Source organism: Lissotriton helveticus, chromosome 10 (assembly GCF_964261635.1).
Source record: "Lissotriton helveticus chromosome 10, aLisHel1.1, whole genome shotgun sequence".
In the NCBI taxonomy this organism is placed as follows: domain Eukaryota; kingdom Metazoa; phylum Chordata; class Amphibia; order Caudata; family Salamandridae; genus Lissotriton; species Lissotriton helveticus.
Window position 1 is genome coordinate 63,283,867 of NC_136071.1, and position 23,826 is coordinate 63,307,692.

The 23,826-nt window shown below is 42.6% G+C and overlaps 1 protein-coding gene across 1 annotated transcript in view; it reads left to right on the forward strand.

The window, feature by feature from the left end:
- Positions 1-23,826, forward strand: part of LOC144783908 (extracellular calcium-sensing receptor-like) — a 119,255-nt gene that overhangs the window by 76,044 nt on the left and 19,385 nt on the right. The window lies entirely within an intron of this gene.

Sequence of the window (23,826 nt, forward strand, 5' to 3'; positions counted from 1 at the left end):
ATATTCTGAGATTTTAGCATGGAAATGACATGAAACATGCAGAATAGCTATTTAGCACACTAAGAGGGATATTCTCAAGAACATTTGATAATCATCGCCAAAATCGGTTAACGCAATCTTTCATATCACTGTCTATCGTGAGAAAATACCTCTGTGTCAACGTCGTATTCTCAACAATGCAGTAACATGCGATAGCTTCCCAACAATTTGTCAAATGTCCGTGATAAAAGTCCGTGGCAGCGATAAAAATCTAAACCCCAATTTGAAAATACTTGCGATGGGCACAACTGCAATAAAAAATCCAGCGAGAAGCAGCGCCAGCCTGCAGGTCCCACAAGTTAGGCCGCCAAAATCACTATAAAAGCGGCAACCAAAAACACAAACAAGACCCAAACAACTGCGGAGCACCATGGAGGTAGCCGGAGCAAGTACAGAGAACAACCAGACCCCACAAGCCCCATGGTGGACCAGCCTGGTACCATCATTGGGGAGACGGTGGCAGGAGTTGGGGGACCGGACACGCACAACATGACCTGATCCAACAGCAATAGGGTGAGTAATGACCAGGGACTGGGAGGGTGGGGGGAGTTGGGCACAATGGCACACATGCAAAGGTAAGTATAGCACATCAGCGGACAAACCATGCCCAAGAGTCACAACTCCGACTAAGAGCCTAATTTACGCAAGTCTGCAACATCTCAGCACTGTATAAGCACAGAAGTGAAAGGCACACCGCCGCGTGGGTGTCTGCGTCCCATCAGGGACCACTCGCTGTCCCTAACGGACACCCACTGTCGGCTCCTTGCTCTACAACAAGCCATGGCTGACATCGCTAGAGTGATGACTCTGGGCCAAGATCAACTGTCTAGTCAGACTGGCCCCAGCGATGTCATCCATTAATTGGGAAGTTGGGACACATAGGGAGAATGATGGAGAGCTTGAAGGCGGAAAGACTGTTTGCCATTGTTGCACACCAGCGAGATGTAGTTGTGATTTTCCATGCCCTGCAGATCCTCGTCATGGCATTGCCACCACATGGGCTGACGCAGATGGAAGCTGGTCCTACAACTACATCCACATCTACTTCCCCTGAAGTTTCAGTGCAACACAGTGCAGCAGATTTTCCACCTCTGTTCCCTGATGTGTCACTGCCACACAGTGATGCAGACAAAACACCACCACCCGCATGTGAGGCACCTGACACATCAGAGGACGAAGATGATGAGGAGTCTGGCTTTGTGGCTAGAATGAAGTGGTAGCATTCATCTCCGCCATATGGCCGGGTTTAGCTTGGTTCTGCCCTCTGCATTATGCCGTGGAATAACACCTCCCACTCTCCCCCTATACACTGAGCGACACTAACATTGGACCTCGACATGTACTGCCATATTTGTTTTGGTTACCAATGACACAGCAATCACACTGCGGACTGTAGTCTTCCACTCCCTATGAACTTGTCAATCCCGAAAGGACTCTGGCTGGCTCTCGACGGGCCAACAATGTAAAGTGGGGTTTGCATGGCCCTGTACTGGTCCGGCTTCGTCACTCCACTGAATGTGAATAAAACATTCCAATTCACACAGATGTGTCATGGCCATGATCAATCAAGAATGAAAGTATGGAGGAATGTAGGGACAGTGATTCCACAAAAAGGAACTCCCTGGGTAATGCTATCAATGCGCATGTATGGCTGTGACCGAGATAGGTATTGAGACACACATTGTCATTCAAATCAACACGGATCACAGTTGAATACAAGGGAAGGTGCGTAGACTTTATTAGCATATGCGAGTCAGTACGGGCAAGATAAGTGCCACAACATGCAGAATAATGCAGCAGTATGTCAGAATGAGGAACATTGCCAAGCACTGCTGTCCACTCCGGGGGAGTGCCTGAACTTTCACAGGTGTGTGTTATGCCGCATTGTTGTCCGCTCATGTATTCAGAGTCCAGGCGAATTCAGTCATGTCCACTGTTGTCGTTGTATATGTGACCAGATCTCCAAAACGCAACACGGTGTTGGGACATGTGCAATGTGCTCCAATATGTTGTGGCTGCAAGTATGTAGTTACTTGTCCATGAAAGCGATTGCAGCTTTGTAAGCTAACATTTCTAACATGAGGTCATTGTCGACTTCATCAAACAGGACGGCGAGGCGATCCATTAGCAGGTCCGGACAGATTTGCTGCGTCTACCCCCTTACACCAATTAGCACTACAGCCCAATAGGGGCTGTTCAATGTGGTCATTGCACACAAGGATTTGTGCAATCTCCCAGGTCCAGCTGCCAGCATGTATGCCAAGTATTAAGGAATCCCAAAAATGGGTATCACAGTGACACTCCTGGTCGTGGGCCAAAAGGAGGCGCACACACATATGTCAAAATTCAGTTCAGCTACTGTCCTGTTGGATAGGCAGACATCCATGGACCACTTGTATATGCACGATCGACAATGCAACACAGGCAGAATGCAGGTGAAGTTGGCAAGGTGGAAGCTTAGTCGGTAACTGATCTGCAGCACTGCCAATGGCAGTGCCCCCAGTAAATGCAGCATACGTGCATGGTACAGTTCCACATGACCGGGGTTGTGCATTTGGCGGGGATGTTCTGCCCTTGCGTTAGTGGCTCTGGTTGAAGCGGCACTGTTCTGACCTGCGCCAGCTCAGTGGATGAAATGCCAAAGCACGGATCAATGAGTTGTTTAAGTGTGCAACGGTTAGACGCCTGGGATGGTGTGGGAGTAAGTGTGAAGGCCATTCCATGCAAGATGACTCCTAGCAAGGACTTCTGTGTGTGGGGTGTGTAAACGTTGGTCTGTCATCGGGCTGTGCATAGTGTGGGAGTTGTCCTCAGCTGCTATCGTATCTGTCAGGGGTGCCGGCCACATGCAATTTCGAGGTTGGATGGTCAGATGTGCTTCCGCCAGTTCAGACAATGAAGCATTTCCCCTAATGTAAGGTTGTAATCTGCTTGCATTCATGAAATGTGAAGTGGCGGGTTGGGGGTGGGGTGGGATGAGTGCGACTTTGAGAATCATTTTTCACATGTCTCACATGTGGCATATGAGCGGCATCACTATGTGTTACGTTGCCTCACAGCTGCTCCTCCCTCCCCCCAAACCCATTTGCTTATGTGAGCTGCGCAATTGCATCACTTGCACTCCTATGGCACAGTATTGTCATGCCTGTCTGCGCATGTTCACAAGCCTGACAAGGACACTGTGATGTTGGCCGTTGATGGTGGTGGGCCATGTGAGTGTAGGCCTATGGTAAGGATAGGTTGAACACAGATGTAGAGTACAAGCCTGGCTGAACAAGCACTGCTAATGTGGCTAGGCATTTGGCTCATGCTGCGGCAATACAGATGTTACAGATATTACAGATATCAGCTCCTTCAATACTCCATTCGTGTGAGCCTGCCCCCGGTTCATGCATATTGCAACATTGTCGCTTACAGGGGGGACGACCTAGCTACATGTCCAAGCTCTTACCCACTGCCTTAGGTGACGTTGTTGTGTCCATTGTCCACAGCACAATGTAATGTGGCAGGGCCCGGGGCCATCATTTATACATAATGGCCACACGGACACACTTGGATAGATAGTGTAACTGGCTACGGGCACGTGCACCCGGACCCTTTTTATTACCAGGATCACATAACCAGTGACGCCTGTGCTGGATGGGTGTGGGGCGAGTGTGAGCCAGCCCTCGGGAGTGGCTGGTGCTGGCAACAACTTGAACAGTGATCACTATTAAAGCGGAAACAGAAAATACCAACATAACACAATCAACTGCGAAGCATCATGGAGTTAGCTTGTGAAGTACAGAGGTCACCCAATATTCAATTAGAAGGGGTCATGACTTGTGGTGCACTGAGGTAGGGGCACCAGAGCTGAGTGTGCTCATGTGAAGAAATTGTCAATGATTGTGTCCCTTCAGGATATTCCTGCTGCAGCTGTAATGGGGTGTGTTACACCTGCCTCATCTTCATCATCACCATCACACTGTCTGAGTAGACATTGTTGCATCCACAGTCCACAGCACGTAACTCAATCATAAAGGGTCCATGAGTTGTGGTGCACAGAGTTAGTGGCACCTGTGGAGCTCAGCGAATCAGCAGCCAGCGATGATGCTTCGTCCGTAAAGGGCAGGAATAGATTTGATGTGTGTGAGCCCTGCTGATCGCAGTGTAGGCCAGAGGCAGAGGTCAGCAGGGGCCCACAGCCATGTGGCGTTGACTTGTGCTGCACAGGGTTAGTGGCCCCTGAAGCGCTCAGGGGGTGCGCAGCCAGCGATGATGCATCATCCTGGTAGCAATGTCTGTTGCCTACTGGACTGCGTCATCGGCAATCGCGACTCGATCAGAATTGTGAGCCCTGCTGACCGCAGTGTAGGTCGAAGGTAGTAGTCAGCACAGACACAACTCCACAGTGCTGTGCCGCGGGGTTCGCTGGGGGCCTGTGTCGCGGATACCAGCGATCGGCTGAGGAGGCCAACGGTCACGGCATAAGCCTCGTGGCACTGTAAGGAGAGCCGCTCTGGCAGACGCATTGGCCATCCCAGAAGTGAACCACGCCCAGAGCCCCGGCCTATTTATTCACACTCCTACGCCAGTGTGGCGTACGCCGGACCAGCCCACACTGCTTATGTTTACAGGGGGAGACGACACAGCTACATGACCGAGGTCTTCCCCACTGCCTGTAACATGGTTGCGTCCACAACACTACAAACACCAGCAGTATATGTCCACATGGACAGGTCTGTGCTATGCATTCTGAGGTCTGTCCAGCACATCACTGTCACACTTGGCATTGTGTGCATTCTTATTCATGGGTGACCTGCCTCCTTCACACATACTTGGTTCCTACCTCTCCCCACATTCTGCTATTGTGTGGCCATGATGTTTTCGGAAAGTCTGCTGTCCTGCTCTGCCCTGCCTCAGTGGTAGTCAGGGGGGTTGGGTTGGGTTGGTCCAGGGGGGGCATGGGGGTGGTGGTGGCGGGTGTCGTGGACCTGTTGGGTCTCCGAGCTGCATGATTAGTAGCTCCTTGACATGTGTTGATCTTCAGATGTGGTTCTGGGCTGGGCTCCCTTTCATACTATAGGTAGTCGTCCTGCTTTACACCAGTAAAGGGCAGGTGTTGAATCCCTGCTGCTAACGCACCTTATCGCATGTTTTTGGATCGCATCACAGGTCTGGCTGGTCGTTGAGAATATTGCAAAGTGGTGTTATGGTGTGTTTTTGCACGGGAACGCCTACTCTGCATTTCATTAGCGTTAGTTGTCGCACTTATCCATGGCGATGTTTTTTGTGGAAGCTATCATTGGAAAATTGGCGATATTGGCAGTTTGCACCAGCTTGAGAATGGTGCGATAATTCTTTAGCCACTTCTGCTGCGCTAAAGTGCTGATAACTCAGCAATAAGTCCTTGAGAATATGCCCCCAAATTGTGCATGCTTTTCTGTTTTTTTGTGGGTTTTTTCCCCAATACATTTTGGCGGGTTTGACTTGCTGAAACCTGTCTAGGGAACACAGAGGCATATTATCAAGGGGGTTTATCTCCGCTTTTTTGGCTTTAAAAGCCAAGAAAGCGGAGATAAAATTATCTCCCTATTACCTAGCTGTCGCTAACACCAGTTAGCGACAGCTAGTAGGAGATAGCGACCATCTTGGGCCCCGCTTTGCATGTCAGTGAAATTTATCACTAATGACATGCAAAGTGGGCGTGCCAAGATGTTAGCGACTGGAAACAGTAGCTAACATCGCTATCTCCTATTACCAACTATTGGAGATATTTGCGCTAAGCGCGAATATCTCCAAAAGCTAACACCTGCCCCTGAGCAGTTCTTAGCCATGTTATCCAATGGTAGGTGGATAACATGACTAAGAGCATTAGCTCGGTAATGCATGAATATCGCTGACTTTTCAGCGTTATTCATGCATTTTGGCCGAATTTTATCGCTTAGGAGATAAACCTTGATAATATCAAGGCTCCTAAGTGATAAAAATAGCCACAGCTCGGCGATAAAAATATTGCCGCTAAGCCAACATAGCGATAATTATCGCTAGTTGTTGGTAATATGCCCAACAGTGTGGATGTCATGCAAACTGGAATTTCGATCCATGCGCAAACGTCTGTTTGCACAGGGATCACAATTAAACACCAAAGAGGGAGAACAAGGGCACTATTGAAAGGAATTTTACAATCAGACACATTCAAAGATGTATGTCTTTGTAAGGTGAGTTGTATAGGACATCATATAAGGAAATCGCACTCATTGTTAGACGAGCAATAGTCATTAATAATTTGCAAGCATGGAGACCACAAGATTGGCCTTTTCATCAGTGTGCCATAGACAATTTTTGAGATCCCACACTCCTGTTCTGAAAGACTCAGGCTAATTGTACCGACAGCCCTGTCATTTAACAGGTCCATTTGTAGGGCTCCGAACGATAAATAAAGTATTTTTGCTAGATCTGTTCTAATATTAAATAGTTTGTGGTGATTTTCTATATGATGAACATCTATTTTATTCAGTTCTTGCAGGTTATGACTCTCTGGAAGTCGCCCTTCTACAATCCTTCTGAATACATACATAGGGAGTGAAGATGACACCCTTGCATTGTATTAATATTACTTCATATGTTGGTTTCAACCACATTTTATCACCCACATTTATTAAGAAATATATCATTGCAATATAATTTGAAGTGTCACACTATTGTTTTTCCATTCCTGTAGTGTATTCCATACGAGATTTTACAGAGTTCAAAATCACCCTTAGAAGGAGCATGGACTCAGCCACAACATATTTAGGTCTTTGCCCAGTTCACCGTTGACGTTTCACAGCAGTTGGAGTATAAATGAAATAAATATTTGCGTAATTGATAAAAACAAGGGGCCTCATTTATGAGAAATGACGCATCGCTGCATGAAAGCAGCGATGCGTCACTTCTCAGTGCGCACTCCTTGCGACATACCTGATGCGTCACATTTACTGTATGACGCATCATGTCGCAAGGAGTTACAGATACGTCAGTATTTCTGACGTATCTGTATGACGCAAAAGTGACGCATTGCTGAAGTGTGTCAAAAAAGTGACGCAACCCCAGCAATGTGTCCTTTCACATGGGGCAAGCCCCATGTGAAAGGGCTTGCGTCAGTCTTACACCTGCTGTGAGGCAGGCGTAGGATTTTGACGCATTTGAGTCCTAGAAGTGGCAGTGAAATCTACCAGATTTCACTGCGTCACTTCTATGACCCTTTCTTGCGTGGGAACACCCCCCCTGCATACATTATACCTGGCGCAGGTATAATGTAGCGCAGGGGTTTACAAAGTGACGCATCTACCTAGATGCGTCACTTTGTAAATGTGGCGCAACATGGCGCATTTTTTACACTGCTGGTGCGTCACAAACAGTGACGCGCCAGTGGTGCAAAAGTGACGCAAGGGCTCATAAATAAGCCCCAAGGATCACTGGCTCTGGACAAAAAATTAGGGAAAAGTGAATCTAGACCATTGAATTTGAAAGAGTGACCTGAATCACAATATGTTCATGTTCAAAACTTTATTTGAATACCAAAGTATCTTTTTTTTGTTTTTGTTTAGGAAATGTTTATTTATCATATTGAAAGATAATACAAAAGACATGTCATCAGTAGTGGGAAAAAATACATAAGCATAAGTATTCCATGACATGCGTAAACATAAAGAAATGCATAAGTAAGAGGGAAAAAGAGAAAGAGGATAGGTAAAGTTAAGGGAAAAGACAAAGAAAAGGAAAGATAGAAGGAAAAGATTAGAAGAAAGAGAAAATAGAAATATACTACGTGGGATTAGTGGCAAGTGGGAGATTTGGAAGAAAGATAAGTGGTGAAAGGAAGCCATAGTAGATCAGATTTAATTTTCAGGGGGACAGAGGTGGAAGATGCAATAGAAATTCTGTGTTCATCACAGATAAAATTCCACCAGGTGTGCATAGAGAGCTTAGATGTATCTTTCCAACATAATAAAATAACTTTAAATGCAAGAGCAATAGACAGGTCCAATAACTTAGCAGAAGAAGATACAACAGTAATATTATCAGATAGAGAACCTAAAAAAACATTCAAGAAGGATAATGGGGCGGAGCAAGAGAACATTGGCATGCAGATATTCCAAATTTCATTCCAAAATGATAAAACATAAGAACATTCGTATAATTGATGTATAAGAGTCCCAGTTTCCTTGGAGCATGACCAACATAAGGATGAGGAAGTTTGGGAAAACTTATGGATACTAACCGGGGTAAGAACAACTCTATGATAAATAAAGAATAAAGATTGAGTAATTTGTGCAGCAGGAGATACTTTAAAAAGTTTGGACCATATACGATCCCACAATACAACAGGCAGGGAGACATCAAGATCAGTCTCCCAAGCAGTCTCAACATTTGATTTAGAACGTTCTGAAACATTAGATAACAACATTGAATAAACAAGAGCAGCTTTTGGTTGTTGAGCAGAAAATAAAGAATATAGAGGAGTGGTAGGAATAAAAGAGGGAAAAGCATCAGGCAGGGAGAGGGAAGACAAATGTAACTGAATGGCAGACGCTATAATAGTATATTCAGTAAGAAACGATAAAGGCAAATGAAATAAATTCTGCAGTACTGAAAAGGAAAGGAGAGATGAACCATCAAAAAACTGATGTACAAAGCAAATATCCTTCTCCTTCCAGTGTTTAAAGTAAAATGATTTGCCTTTATATCTAAGAAATTTGTTATACCACACAATGGAGGATAAAAAACATTGAAGAGGAGATAAAGTAGTGTGATGTATTCCTATAGGTTCTATATCGATCCCCCTATTCCTGACCCTATTCTGGTTAACAAACTAACAAGTTAACTAGCAGCCATCCCATGAGGCAGAAAAACCCCCATGATGCAGGAACCGTTATCTGATAAAGCCACACTACGGCACAGGAACGTGTTATCTGATTAGGTCATAACGCTTGCCATCTAATTAGACAAGCGATATTCCTCCAGCCCCTGATAAGGCATACGGAGTTCTCAAAACAAATCAAACCTATGACAGACCTGGGAAAAACCCTACGGCCATTGTTTTGATTTCACCGAGAACTTCAGCAAAAGAATGTGCTAACGACCTGGTCGTATGACATCCTTATTGACGTATCTATGTCCATCCTTACGTCAATCTCGGCACCTTAAAGGTATAAATATTACCGATATTGCCCTATGCAAACACACGCGGTGGTGACGAGGACGGAGCAGCCAGACTTGCCGAAGCCCAGAGCAGAGCAGACCCCGCTGGCGCAGCCCCGCCTTCTTGACGCGCTGAGAACGAGCACCTGCCCATTTCTCCTGCCGAGAAATCCAGCTCCGGCGCTTCCGGGTAGCCCTCGCAGGCAGCCTGGAATATCGAGACCAGAGACGAGAGATACCATCCCTCATCCATCCTAGATTCCAGGTACAGAACTGAATAACCCCTCGAAGAGAATTCTTTAGTCAGACACTTGGCAAAAACAAACTTAACTTAAACTGTAACTTTCTATTCCCACCCACGCATTAGACTTAGGTCAGGTACACGGGGTAGGTGTAGTTAGAAACACCAGTTGAGTACGATTAGTCAAATGTATATGTGTATGTATTCATTTTATTCATTTTAAACCATCATATGGCTTAGAAACCATATCAATGTTTTTTACAGTATTATTTTATACTTCTGCTTTTAATGTATGCACTTTACTTAACCATAAGTATTGCAATAATATCGATCCATTTCTCTTGTATGAGAAAAGAGACTGATCAATAAATAACATCTTTTATTGAACACGCCCGTCTCTTCCTTTTCTCTACAATCTGATGAGACTAAGAATGCACGTACTGACTGAGTAAAATAACTTGCCTTTTGTTTTCACACGACTCTCGAGATACACTCTTGATTAGGGGAGAGCAAAGTTGTCATGTTCTATGGTTGTCAGAAACTAAATCCCTTCTTGTCTATCCAGGGAGGTTCAACTCCTCCTTGCCTATTCGAGAAAGTTTCTAGTGAACTCTGAGCTAGCTGGCAAACCCAAAACTTTAAGTCTAATACCGACAGTAGTAGACCTAGTTAACGTCTGGTCTAGGCCTATACTATTGAAGGTATTATTCCAATGCGCAGAGCCTATTGGGATAATAGGAACTACACTACATGGCGCCCAACGCGTTTGGAAGGGCGATAAAATTAACGTAAGACAGTTAGAGTAACTCAGTCGTGCTTTCTCACTCAGACCCCTTTTCCCATAAATACTCCAAAGACGTCTGGAGTGGGCGAAAGGTAATATCCGCCAAACCTCGCAGGAGGAAACTCCTATGTATGGTACTTGGTTTAGTCAACGTTGAAGGATAAACCGTTCCAAAACATTGTGCATCTAATCTTTGTTTCCATAAGAAACCTGATCTGCAAACAAACAAAGTAACCATCCTGTCGGTAAAATGGTAGACAGTGATGATGAAAGAGAGGCAGTTAGATTAGCAACTGAACTCGCAGCAGCTGATGCTGCACTGCAAGACGCAGACCAGGATATAATACTCATCCCGGTCATTAAAAGGAAATCTATAACTTTAAAACTTATAGAAAATGGACTGACACCTAGAGGTGGTACAGTCATATTCGTAATTGAGGCACACGAATATCGGCAGACAGAGGTATACTATTCATGGATACATTTTCCAGCAGCAAATGCTGTAACAAAGTACTTCCACTATTACAAAGTAGAGGAACCTCCTGGAGAGTACACTCCTTTCGAGGAGGTGGAAGTACCACTTAAATTTCAAGAGCATTTGCTCTTATTTAATGGCGCCCTAAAACATAATAATCACATCACCAGGCTCGGTCCCTTAGGTAGACCAGGAGCAACGTGGCCGGTCCTAGCCGGATACACACCACATCCAGACATCAATGGGATGTCTGCAGCAGAGCTGTTAACACAGTTGAAACAATTAATAAAATTACATAGACAATTAGTTCAATATGTGATGCGGACTTCAACAATTCAACCAGCAATTAAAATTCCACAGCTGACCCCTCACCAGGGGAACACAAATAAAAATACACCACAGAACATACAATCCTGCCTAGGTAAAGTACCAGCTAAACGGGAACAAATACCATTCTGGTTTGCACAAAAAATCACCCAAATAGAGGCTGTGCTTCCAGACACCACCCCGTTAGAAAAACACAGGATTCTGACTATCTGTCTTCCAATGGGAATCGCACCACACATCGAGGACTGTGACACTTGGGGTACAGTCTTTGCTTCCATCTACACAAAAACGCACGGTGTTCCATCTATTTCGGTAATACCAGAGGTGCTAAAACAAATTCAGGACGAATATGGTCCGGAACCCGCTTTAACTCTTGGTATGAAATTACTGAAAGACTTCAAGCAGGTCTCGGCTATATTATTAGCCAACATAAAGGGAGAAGCAGCAAACGTGGCGATTCGCCAGAGGTTAAAAGAGACAGATATAGCAGACCAACCAGCTGAAATTGCCAGAATCATAGAAAAATCCTATGAGGAACTAGGTAGAGATAGTTTAGGTGGAATACCAGTAAAACCACAACTGATTGAAAGTCCTGAAAAAATATTTTTTAATAATAACTCAACATCACAAAAAAAGAGCTGGGATGGAAACAAACAATCCAATCCTAAAGAAAAGAAATTCCAGTCCAGAGGAAGGTCTCCTAGGCGAAGAGAAAAATCTCCGAACCAAAGACACAGGTCACCCCAGAGTGACCCCTCTGGGAAAAGATATAACCTTAGAAATAGGGATAATATAAAGAAGCCTGATAGATATCAAGACATTGATACACGTCCCTCTCAATCTTTTCAGACTTCCTCGCAGAAATCGGAAAGAAGAGGACGATCAGAACAAAGAGAAGAGCACGCCAAGTCCAAAGACAAGGAACCTGCTCAGCTAAAAAAGAAATTACAATTTCCAAAAAAGAAGGTAGCCAGTATCAAGGTAGTTAACAAAGCCGAGAATACTGAGGACACAACTGAAAAACGGAGAATGGGCTCAGACAATGCTAGACAGCGCAGCAGAAGTGAGCATAGCTCGCAAAGTCCTTATGAATCATCTGGAGACAGTGGACACGAATGAATATCTTCAAGTGGAAACTGCAGACACCAGAGTTAGCAAACCTCACAAAATATATGAAATAACTTTACGTATAGAAGGGGATAAGACTAGAAAAATAAGGGGACTGTTTTGGGATAATCTCTCCAAGGGCTATGACATCCTTCTAGCTGAAAAAGACTGGCCACCAGAGTTTGTCAGGGAGTGCCCTCATGGCGAAGAAATAATTATGCCTGCCTTCTCAAATCATATCCCAATTCATAAAAAATACACACTTGCCAGAAAGTGGGCAGTAGCTCAAGCTCCTGCTTTATATAAAAATCATGTAGGATGGGATGAGGACTCTCCTCCTCACAAAATCCAGTTAAAATCACAACCTACTGCACAGAGGCAGTACCCAATTAAGCAAGAAGCTAAGAAACAGGTAAAAGAAATCCTAGATCAGCTAGAATACCAGGGGGTGATTGAAACTTGCACGTCACAAATGAACAACCCTTTGTTTCCGGTCTCCAAACCGGACAATTCATATCGTCTAGTTTTGGATTACCGACACCTTAACTCACGTTGCAAAACTTTTGCAGTGCAAAACTCGCACAGTGCTGCACTAATGAATAACATAGTGCGCAAAAAATACAAAACAACATTAGACATCTCTAATGGATTCTTTTGTCAAAACATAGCACCAGAGAGCAGATATTTGTCTGCATTCTCAATAAATGGCACTCAAATACAATTCTGTCGGTTAGCCCAGGGGTACAAGAACAGCCCGGGAGTATTCTCAGCAAGAGTGACAGAATTACTACAAACATATGACGACGAAGCATTATCGTATGTCGACGACATATACTTAACAGATGATGACTTGGAGACTCACTTGAAGAGAGTGAACACCATAATACTTGGGTTCGCAGCAGAGGGTTACAAATTCAACTTTAAAAAATCCAGAATTGCCCATCTGACAGTCCTGTTCTTAGGATATGAATTATCAAGTGAAGGCAAAAGCCTGGCTGACAATTTTCTAGAGAAATGTGCCATACTCCAAGCACCTAGAACACTAAAAAACCTACAGTCAATTCTAGGCTTCCTAAATTTCGGAAGAACATACATTGCAAATTACGCAGAAAGGGTGAAACCCCTTTATGATCTAATAAAACCAGATTTTAAAAGAACCAATTGGACTCAAATACACACAGAAATTCTGAGATCCTTACAAACAGACATGTTAATTAAAACAAAATTAGAAACACGTGATAACACACGCAATCTTGTGATTCGAGTCATCCCAGGGAGATGCGGATTCACATACCTGACCTCTAATGAGGGAGAAAAGGTACCAATTGCTTTCAAATCACACTTGTACACAGAAGCTGAAAAGAAGTTCAGCATTAAGGAAAACATTGTTCATGCAGTTCAAACCGCAATAGCTAGAGAAAAAGATCAAGCTGACGGTAGACACATCACGGTCAGAACAGCAGAATCAGCCTTTGAGGCATTAACAACACCATGTAATTTACCAACAACAACATTGAATCCGGAATGGATACAATGGGTGAATTCAATCACAACGGACAAAGTATACTACTACTTTGTTCCAGATCTAGAGGAACTAAAAAATCTAGAATATGAAAGAACATTCCCTCTGCCTATCGACATTCTGCCCTTACGACAATACGCTTGTGTAATCTATACAGACGGACATGCTCAACCCTCCGTTTGGGGAGAACAAGCATACAACCCCACATGTGAGATTACAAAAGAAGTGTGGCGCGGAGGTAAACTAAAACCTCTATTAACAAAAACACACTCAGTAGAAACTAATTCAGAACAACAAACTGAAATAATAGCATTAAAAATGGCGCTAGATAATGCGGATCACGAATTCCCGACACTTATAGTGTCCGATTCATATTACTGCGTCAAATCATATAACAACGATTTGCAGACATGGATTCAAAACGGTTACAAAGATGACACAGGTGCAACAATAAAGCAAAAACTGCTTTGGGAACAAATAGCTCTTTTACAAAAAGAACTACCAAAGACTCACGTGACACACTCACTGAGTCATCAGCGTGATGGCGTTCACGTTGCAGGGAATTCATTGGCTGAGACAGCCACAGCGGTAGCAACTAAATCGGCTTCCGTAGTTCGAAAAAAGCATACAGTGAAGTATATTGACGGTGAAACAGTGCTTGCAGTGAAAACGTCATCAAAAGGTGACTGCTCAGCGCTACCGATCAACTATCCACTCAATTATACATACATAATCGATGCAAACTCCGTCCCTTTTGCTCGAATCCCTGGAGTGGGGGATAGAGTGATTCCAAACATGGACAGGAGAAACTTGTTAATCGCAGACGCACATATGGGCGAGGGTCTCAGACACCTCAAACTAAAAGATTCTCTGGAAGACTTACAATCAAGGTACTGGTGGCCAGGCATGAGCCTGCATCACACCATGTTTGTAAAAAAGTGCCCCAACTGCAACAGGAATCGCAGTGGTGAGAGAAACGGAGTAATACCGTGTCGTTTCACTCCAGAAAAAATCAACAGTAAAAAGCAAGGCTTGCGATTAACATATACAGGCTAGTTTCCACTTATAATGTAGATCACCAGCCCTCGGCTGACGTCTGGACTGTTATACAAAGATTTGCGAGTCTAAATGGCATATACGCTAAGAGCATGCTACGTTTGACCATTGTTTTCACTCTAGCCCTCCGGCCTGAGGGGAAACATGGCCAAATGAGCATAGCACAGCGGGAATCTTCTCACTTCCTTCCTGAGGGATACGGGATGGTGTAAAGAAAAAACCAAGGCATAAAGCAATCTATAACGGAAAGGATATTAGGTTCGGGAGCTGGGTGGGTCAAACATCTAATAAGTGTCCAACGTAGTCTAAATAACTTGCCAAGAAATTCTCTGAAGGGATTCAGTCCGTACGAATTATTATTTGGAACTAGGATGTTAATCTCTGACCTTGACAGTCAGACTTCAGTGGTAAAGGAAAAAAGCTTTGATATCAAAGATCGTTTGGCTATTTTACAGGACTTAAACGAAACAAGAAAAGACCTGAGCAACATAAAGTTGAAACAACAGCCAACAACCACTGAAGAACCACCACCTGTCCCAGCAAGACCTGTCTGGATTCCAAAAGTCGGGGATCTAGTCAGAGAAAAGATCGCGGTAAAGAAGGAATTTGGGCCTTCTTACAGAAAAGCAGTTCCTGTCTTGTCTGTCAACGGGACAAGATCAGTTGTACTACCGCCACTTGCTAGTAAAAAGGAGAACCGAGTTGTATCCATCGACCTGGTAAAACCACAATCATGTGGCCGATAACAAATAGTAGGCCAAGTGGACTCCCCATAAGTAGCAGAACACCAAGGTTTGCTACCAGTACAGAGGTCCTAACAAAGAGGCTAATCACATTCGAAACGCCTACAGAAGAACGACAAGGACTATGCAACAATGCAATGGAACTTAGACCTCTGAACACCCAAATAAAAACATTTAGCAGAGACACACCAACCTATAATGAAGTAACAAACGACTATGCAAGAAACAGTAATCCTGAAGCTATTGGAACAATTGATAGAACTGCATCCGGCTACTTCATAAACTTCGATGATTCCTCTGAAGGCTTCACTGAATCAAAAACACAGCCATCAACAAAAACCTTTAAAGATAAAGTTAAAGTACTTTGGAAACAACTGAAAGAAACATATCTGATTTCTCCATGGATTGAATTTTGGGTGGGTTTTGGTGCATTTATCCTCATACTTTGGGTCATCATGATACTAACATTGGGACGCTTCATTGAGGGAAAATATGCTAAAATGGACACAGCAAGTCAGAAAATCAACTTGATCCCTCAAACCACACACGTCTTCACACGTCGAGAAAAGAGAACTTTCTTCAGTCAACTTCACAGCCAATCCTATACCGGGTGGGGTAGCATGGGACAACACTGACTACGAAATCTATGGTCCGGTTGAAATCCTGAAATATCCACACCAAATTAAGATCTCATTGAGTGACTTTGTAAAACAAAGCTCATTTGCTGATGATTGGGACTTCGAAAGTATAAATAACATGATGTCTGACTTAGTAATGTCTGCTAAATTTACCAAACATGATTATTTGCAGGGTTCTACAAATTATGATAGTATGTATTGCTACAACCACTATGGTAACCACTTTTTACATAAATCTGCACAACCTAGAAATGTTTTAAATTATAATCAATGGGAACATTGTGCAACCCCTCCAAAAGGAAGCTCAAGAACCATTTACGACAAATATTCATACTTTTCAGGTTTTAACATAAGTAATGCTGAAACATTTTATTTCAAATTGTCAAATAAGACAGGGACAAAGACCATGATAACAAACACGAAATTGATATATTCAGACTCATTCTTTGAACAAATGAATACTTTTGGTTTTGATTATTGGGACAAAAATGTTGAATTGAAGAGTGTTTGGGGCACAAAAGAATGGCAAGTACAGGGTATAGAATCTTTGTTTAGAGCCTGCATGATCCTAGAACAAATTATATTTTTAAATGACACTGTTCAACAAACTACCTGTCTTGGCTTAGCCAAAATCAAAGACTTAAACAAACCGTCTATTCCAAAACCAACAATGAACAGCAATAGCTCTACAGATGAAGAGATAGACGTAAATTATGTATTAAACCAAAACAGAACACATCCTGATTGGAAACAGTGGTTGATCTGGCCCACAGATACTAATAACTGTCAAGACAGATTCCTGAACAAAACACAGGGGTTCAAAATGACCAGGCCAGACCCTAGATATTCCCAAAGACAACACCCAGGAATAATAACCACCTACAGTGTGGGCAAATTATGCCTTCAGTGGCTACAGACTTCCACACTGGCAGAAATTAAGCAACACCTAACTTTACTTACTGATGGTGCTGACTTGCGTGATTTCATTATGGGACCGCGCAAACAGCGTCAGAAACGTTTCATAGCAGCCTCTGTATATGCAGCATACAATGAGGCCTGGAAGGTTACTCACATTGAGACAGCAGAAAGAATACGGGAAATTGACCGTATTAATTTGGAAAAATCACTTTCTGTAGTGGACAATGGGTTAATGACTCTGTCCTCCAGAATTTTTTCTCTAGACAGTATTGTGTCTTCAGCAATCGACATAATATCGCAAGACTTACTGTTATTACAACACGGTCAGTCCCAATTGCGTTCTATTGTACAGCTTAGCTGGACGTTACAAAATCCGCGTTCAGGCTATGTGCCTTGGCGTTTAATCAACACAACGTCACTTTTCAATATCTTTAACCTTACTGATAAACAAATCAGTATGGCCCAGAAGGGTGCTGATTATACAATCCTGAGCATTGAGAAACTCGAAAGATTACCAGTGACAATGTCAGAACGACCTGTCAGTGAATGGATAATACATGGGATAATTAATATTCCAATATCAACCTTCAGGTTTCAATACTGCCAAAAATATATACAGGCTGGCATGTACGAGAAATTGGGAAAAGGGTACATTAAAACAACATGGAACCTGCCCTATTCACATGCATGTGTCAGTAATAAAGGACAGAAAGTGTTTCTTAGTGGCAATAATTGTGCAATGTCACTAAGCGGTACACTTCTGTGTAACGGAATTAGTTTGCATGGAGCCTGTGAAGGGAACTCAAATAACCTTTCATGCCACCAGCTAGGCACACCTGCAACAGAGATAGAACCATTCTTTCAAAGACTCTATAATGGGAGTTACGTTCTAATTGTGGACCGCAGATGCTGTAGTCTTATGCCCGGGACTCCTTATCTCGTAACTACGACTGCGAAGGTCAAGTGCTGTGGACGCTTATTGTTCCCCAGCTCCTTTCCAGACAGGGAGGCAAGGGCATGGCCCAACTTGAAAATTACTTCTATTCGAATAGATACTTTAAGCAGAATGAAAACAGTGCTTCTTCAGACGACGACAAAGCTCACGTCATCAAAAGAAACGTATGATCTCCTAGTCGCAAGGACGACTGCAGAGATACATTCATTGTTATCGACTAATTCCCCCATACATTTCGCAGAAATCCTGAATGAAATCTTAAATATTTCTGATACCAGTGGAGTCTCAAAAGTATTTAAGACAGTATTTTCGATGGCATTAACACCATTCAAAGCCATACTGGGTATTTTTCCAGATTTCGTCCATTCGATTTTTGGCGGACTTCCCTTCATTTTAGGACTGATTGCAGGAATCCTATTCCTAGTCCTTATATTTCGTTATGGCAAACCATGTCACAGACAAAACACCTGCGACAAGGGAAGAAACAATCCTAGCCATTGGATACCGGGACCGGATGTCAAAAATCCTGGGACTACCCCGGCTTAGAGACCTGAACATGACTTGGTTTCTATCATTTCGACCGATGTGGCAACGATGTGTTTTACCTGTATTAAGGTGCCTGCTATGCGGAGAAGAATGCGTGTTAGACACCTGTCTGACGCTACAATCGGATGCGCCAATGGATGCAGAAACATTGTTGAGTCCTACAAAGGCTCATGCTTTGTGCTGCCCTCAACGGCTCCCAATCCTGATGACGGCATTCGTGGAAGCTTCACCACTACGATTAAGGGGTAGTGAAGTTCAAGATGAAAGCAGCATCGATCAGGTACGACCTTCTGTCAGCAATCCAAATCAAAATGTCAATGGAGACAATCATGCGCACGAATGCATGGTTACACCGATTTCCGAGTTAGTGGAACTCTCCCAGGAAGCTGTTGACAACTTTTTCGAGAGTCTAAATGATATGATGTTCTCACCGGAGCAGAAATAGAGACTTTTGAGCAAGCTCGTACACGGCGTTCCCTGAATTTGGCCTTCAACTTTAATATTAAAGTAACATGAACAATTTTCCCTCCAGTTCACGGACAGCAATTTTTTCAGCAGCCCCAAAATATTTTTGCATATTTTTCGGGACACTATCTTCTGCTTAAAGTAAGAACTATTCTTAGAGAACTAAAATTTCTAATTTTAGATAGCTTATAGACATTAGCTGCCCGCTGGTATGTTCATAATTATTTTATTCTGTGATGGAATGGTCTCGAACTTTTTTCTGTATTAAGAGCCATTTCATGTGTAAATTTTCATATATAAAATAGCAATAATGTATACAAATGCGTGCTTACTTTAGCATTTTCCCACAGCTTGAGTGCATACAATACATGTAAATGCTGTTTTTTCCGTATATTTGATAATTTCAAAATGCATTTATGTATTTTGGGGTGGTAAGGTATACACAATACTCTATAGTATGTTTTACTATGCATAGATTAGTATATATGTCCATAGTTAGCGTGGAGTGGGTGTGATGTATTCCTATAGGTTCTGTATCGATCCACCTATTCCTGACCCTATTCTGGTTAGCAAACTAACAAGTTAACTAGCAGCCATCCCATGAGGCAGAAAAACCCCCATGATGCAGGAACCGTTATCTGATAAAGCCACACTACGGCACAGGAACGTGTTATCTGATTAGGTCATAACGCTTGCCATCTAATTAGACAAGCGATATTCCTCCAGCCCCTGATAAGGCATACGGAGTTCTCAAAACAAATCAAACCTATGACAGACCTGGGAAAAACCCTGCGGCCATTGTTTTGATTTCACCGAGAACTTCAGCAAAAGAATGTGCTAACGACCTGGTCGTATGACATCCTTATTGACGTATCTATGTCCATCCTTACGTCAATCTCGGCACCTTAAAGGTATAAATATTACCGATATTGCCCTATGCAAACACACGCGGTGGTGACGAGGATGGAGCAGCCAGACTTGCCGAAGCCCAGAGCAGAGCAGACCCCGCTGGCGCAGCCCCGCCTTCTTGACGCGCTGAGAACGAGCAGCTGCCCATTTCTCCTGCCGAGAAATCCAGCTCCGGCGCTTCCGGGTAGCCCTCGCAGGCAGCCTGGAATATCGAGACCAGAGACGAGAGATACCATCCCTCATCCATCCTAGATTCCAGGTACAGAACTGAATAACCCCTCGAAGAGAATTCTTTAGTCAGACACTTGGCAAAAACAAACTTAACTTAAACTGTAACTTTCTATTCCCGCCCACGCATTAGACTTAGGTCAGGTACACGGGGTAGGCGTAGTTAGAAACACCAGTTGAGTACGATTAGTCAAATGTATATGTGTATGTATTCATTTTAGTCATTTTAAACCATCATATGGCTTAGAAACCACATCAATGTTTTTACAGTATTATTTTATACTTCTGCTTTTAATGTATGCACTTTACTTAACCATAAGTATTGCAATAATATCGATCCATTTCTCTTGTATGAGAAAAGAGACTGATCAATAAATAACATCTTTTATTGAACACGCCCGTCTCTTCCTTTTCTCTACAATCTGATGAGACTAAGAATACACGTACTGACTGAGTAAAATAACTTGCCTTTTGTTTTCACACGACTCTCGAGATACACTCTTGATTAGGGGAGAGCAAAGTTGTCATGTTCTATGGTTGTCAGAAACTAAATCCCTTCTTGTCTATCCAGGGAGGTTCAACTCCTCCTTGCCTATTCGAGAAAGTTTCTAGTGAACTCTGAGCTAGCTGGCAAACCCAAAACTTTAAGTCTAATATCGACAGTAGTAGACCTAGTTAACGTCTGGTCTAGGCCTATACTATTGAAGGTATTATTCCAATGCGCAGAGCCTATTGGGATAATAGGAACTACACTACAGTAGAAGAGAAAACAGTATGTAATATTAATTGGGAGTACTTCAAAATGGGATGTTTGGATAGAAAAGAACAATTCGACATGAACACAGTATGTTGGAATGAGAAGTCTTTCAAAAGGTAGCGCTCCAGAAGAACCCATTTAGGTACAGGGTTATCTATGAAGTCATAAGCCAAAGAAAAAGACTGTTTAATCAAAAAGGCAGAGTGGTATGTTTTAAAATCAGGAAATCGAACGCCACCCTCAGGTTTAGGCCTAATTAACTTGTGCAATGCAATTCGAGGGTGTTTATTGTTCCACAAGAATTTAGTACAAAGAGTATTAATACGTGAAAAATAGGATTTGGGAATTTTAAAAGGGAGCATGGAGACAGTATAAAGGACATGTGGAGTAATCATCATTTTGATGGTATCTAATCTACCCCACCAGGAAAGGAATAAGGGGGACCAAATTAGAAGAAGGGATTGAATTTTCGTAATGAGTGAGTCAAAAGTCAATTTAATGGTGGTCGTTAATGAAGAGGAAAACCATATACCCAGGTATTTGATTTTGGAAGGACACCATGTAAAATCCGTATTGTTAAACATATACTGGAAACAGATCGAATTGAGGGGTAGAACTTCCGTTTTAGATACATTTAGTTTGTAACCTGATATAGAGGAATACAAACGCACCTCATTCATAAAGTGTGGGAGGGAAGATTCAGGATTAGACATGTATATCAGGACATCATCTGCATAAGCAGAGAGTTTAGTTTCAGTAGAAGAACGTTTAAGGCCAGTAATATTAGGATTAAAGCGAATGCGTTCTAAGAAAGGTTCGAGACAGAGAATAAATAATAAGGGGGAAAGGGGACAGCCTTGTCTCGTGCCCCTAGACAATGAAATAAACCTATTAAATTGGTTGTTAACAAATATACTAGCACGGGGAGAGGAGTAAAGGAGTTTGACCAGGGATATGAAGGAGGGGCCAAAACCAAACCATTTGAGGGTATGGAACATGAATTGCCAATTTATACGGTCAAAAGCTTTTTCAGCATCTAAGGACAGAGCCGCTAACGGGACTTTAACGTTCTTACTGCAGGAAATGACATTGGAAAACAGGCGGGCATTGTCAGCAGCAAGTCTTCCTTTCACAAATCCTACTTGGTCAGTATTAATTAAACGGGGAATAATAGAATCAAGACGAGAAGCGAGGATTTTAGCAAAAATTTTACAGTCGTAATTAATTAAAGATATGGGGCGATAATTTTTACACTGTGAGTGATCTTTGTCTGGTTTAGGAATAATTACAATTAGAGCGTCCAAAAAAGACCCAGAAGCCTTGGCTTCTAAAATAAAGGAGTTGAATAATTGAAGGAGTTTCGGTGCAAAAAAAGAGGTAAAAGAAGAGTAAAATTCAACAGGTAAACCTTCTTGACCAGGGGCCTTAGACTTTTTGAGAGAATTAATGGCATTAGTAGTTTCCTGAAGAGTGATGTCCCGTTCCAAGTGAGCAAAGTCCACCGGAAGAGAAGGAGGGGGAGGGAGACCTTCAAAAAATGACGTTAAGTTCGTTTCAGAGGGGTGGGTGTCATCAGTATATAATGCTTGGTAGTAATTATGAAACACCTCAGCAATGTCTTCATCAGACTTAACCAATTGATTTGTGGAATCGGTAAAAATGGGACCAACAGTTTTGCGTTCGGATTTAATTTTTAAATAATTCGCCAACATTTTGCCTGCTTTATTTTGGCCACCATGGAATTTAGATTTGATTTTAAGAAGGGTGTTGCAAGCTTCAGTGGTGATAATTTTGTTGAGATCTGTTTTGGCAGAAATTAATTCCTGAAGGACAGAGGAGGATTTGGAGGAAAAATAGGAATGTTCAAGGCGTTTAATAACCTGGAGCTGGGCTTCGTACTTTTGTCTATTAAGTTTCTTCTTTTTGAAAACGTAGGATATAGTGAATGCACGGAAAGCAGCCTTAAAAGCATCCCAATTATTGGAAATTGATGTGTCAGAGGGGTTGTTGAAGGAGAAAAACTCAGTAAAAAACTCCACACTCTCTTTCATAAAACAGGTATCAAACAAAAGAAAGGAATTAAATTTCCAACGACTAAATTTAGAAGAAATAAGGGAAAGATCTAGGGCAGTATAAACAGGAGCATGGTCAGAAATGAATATAGAACCAATAACAGATTTCTGAATGGAGGGCAAAAGAGACTTACTGACCATAATATAATCAATTCTCGAGCGTGTATGATGTACATAGGAAAAGAAAGTATATTCTAGCAAATCCGGATTACTTATTTTCCAAGAATCATATAAAGGACGAGAGGCAATAGCAGATTGAAAACTCTTATGAGATTTATCAGGTTGAAATTTACTAGAGGATAATCTATCTGAAAAGGGGTCTAACCACTGGTTAAAATCACCTGCTATGACAAAGTCAGGAGAATCTATGGACGAAATCAGGACTTTGATGTCCTTCCAAAACTTTGGATCAGGGCGCACTGGACCATATGTATTGAGTAATACCAACGTCTTGTTTTGTATAACAACCTTAGCCATTGCCCAACGTCCTTCATCCATTATGAGAAGAAATAATCTGAGCATTTAAAGATTTGTGAAATAAAATAGCAACCCCTCCCTTTTTATTAACAGCAGGGGTGAACACAACTTGGCCCACCCATTGCTTCTTCAGCTTAACAGATTCAACATCTGTACAATGCATTTCTTGAAGAAAAACAACCTGTGAATTAAATTTAGATAAATGAGACAATACCTTTTGACGCTTGACAGGATGACCAAGACCACGCACGTTCCAAGAAACAAGTTACACATGATGGCGGGTAGGGAGTATGGGCGACAAATGGAGCAGACACATGGCAAGGAGAAAACTACAAAAGGGAAGACAAAAAATACATGAGTGGTTGATAAGGAGAACTCCCAGGACAATCACAATACTGAGAC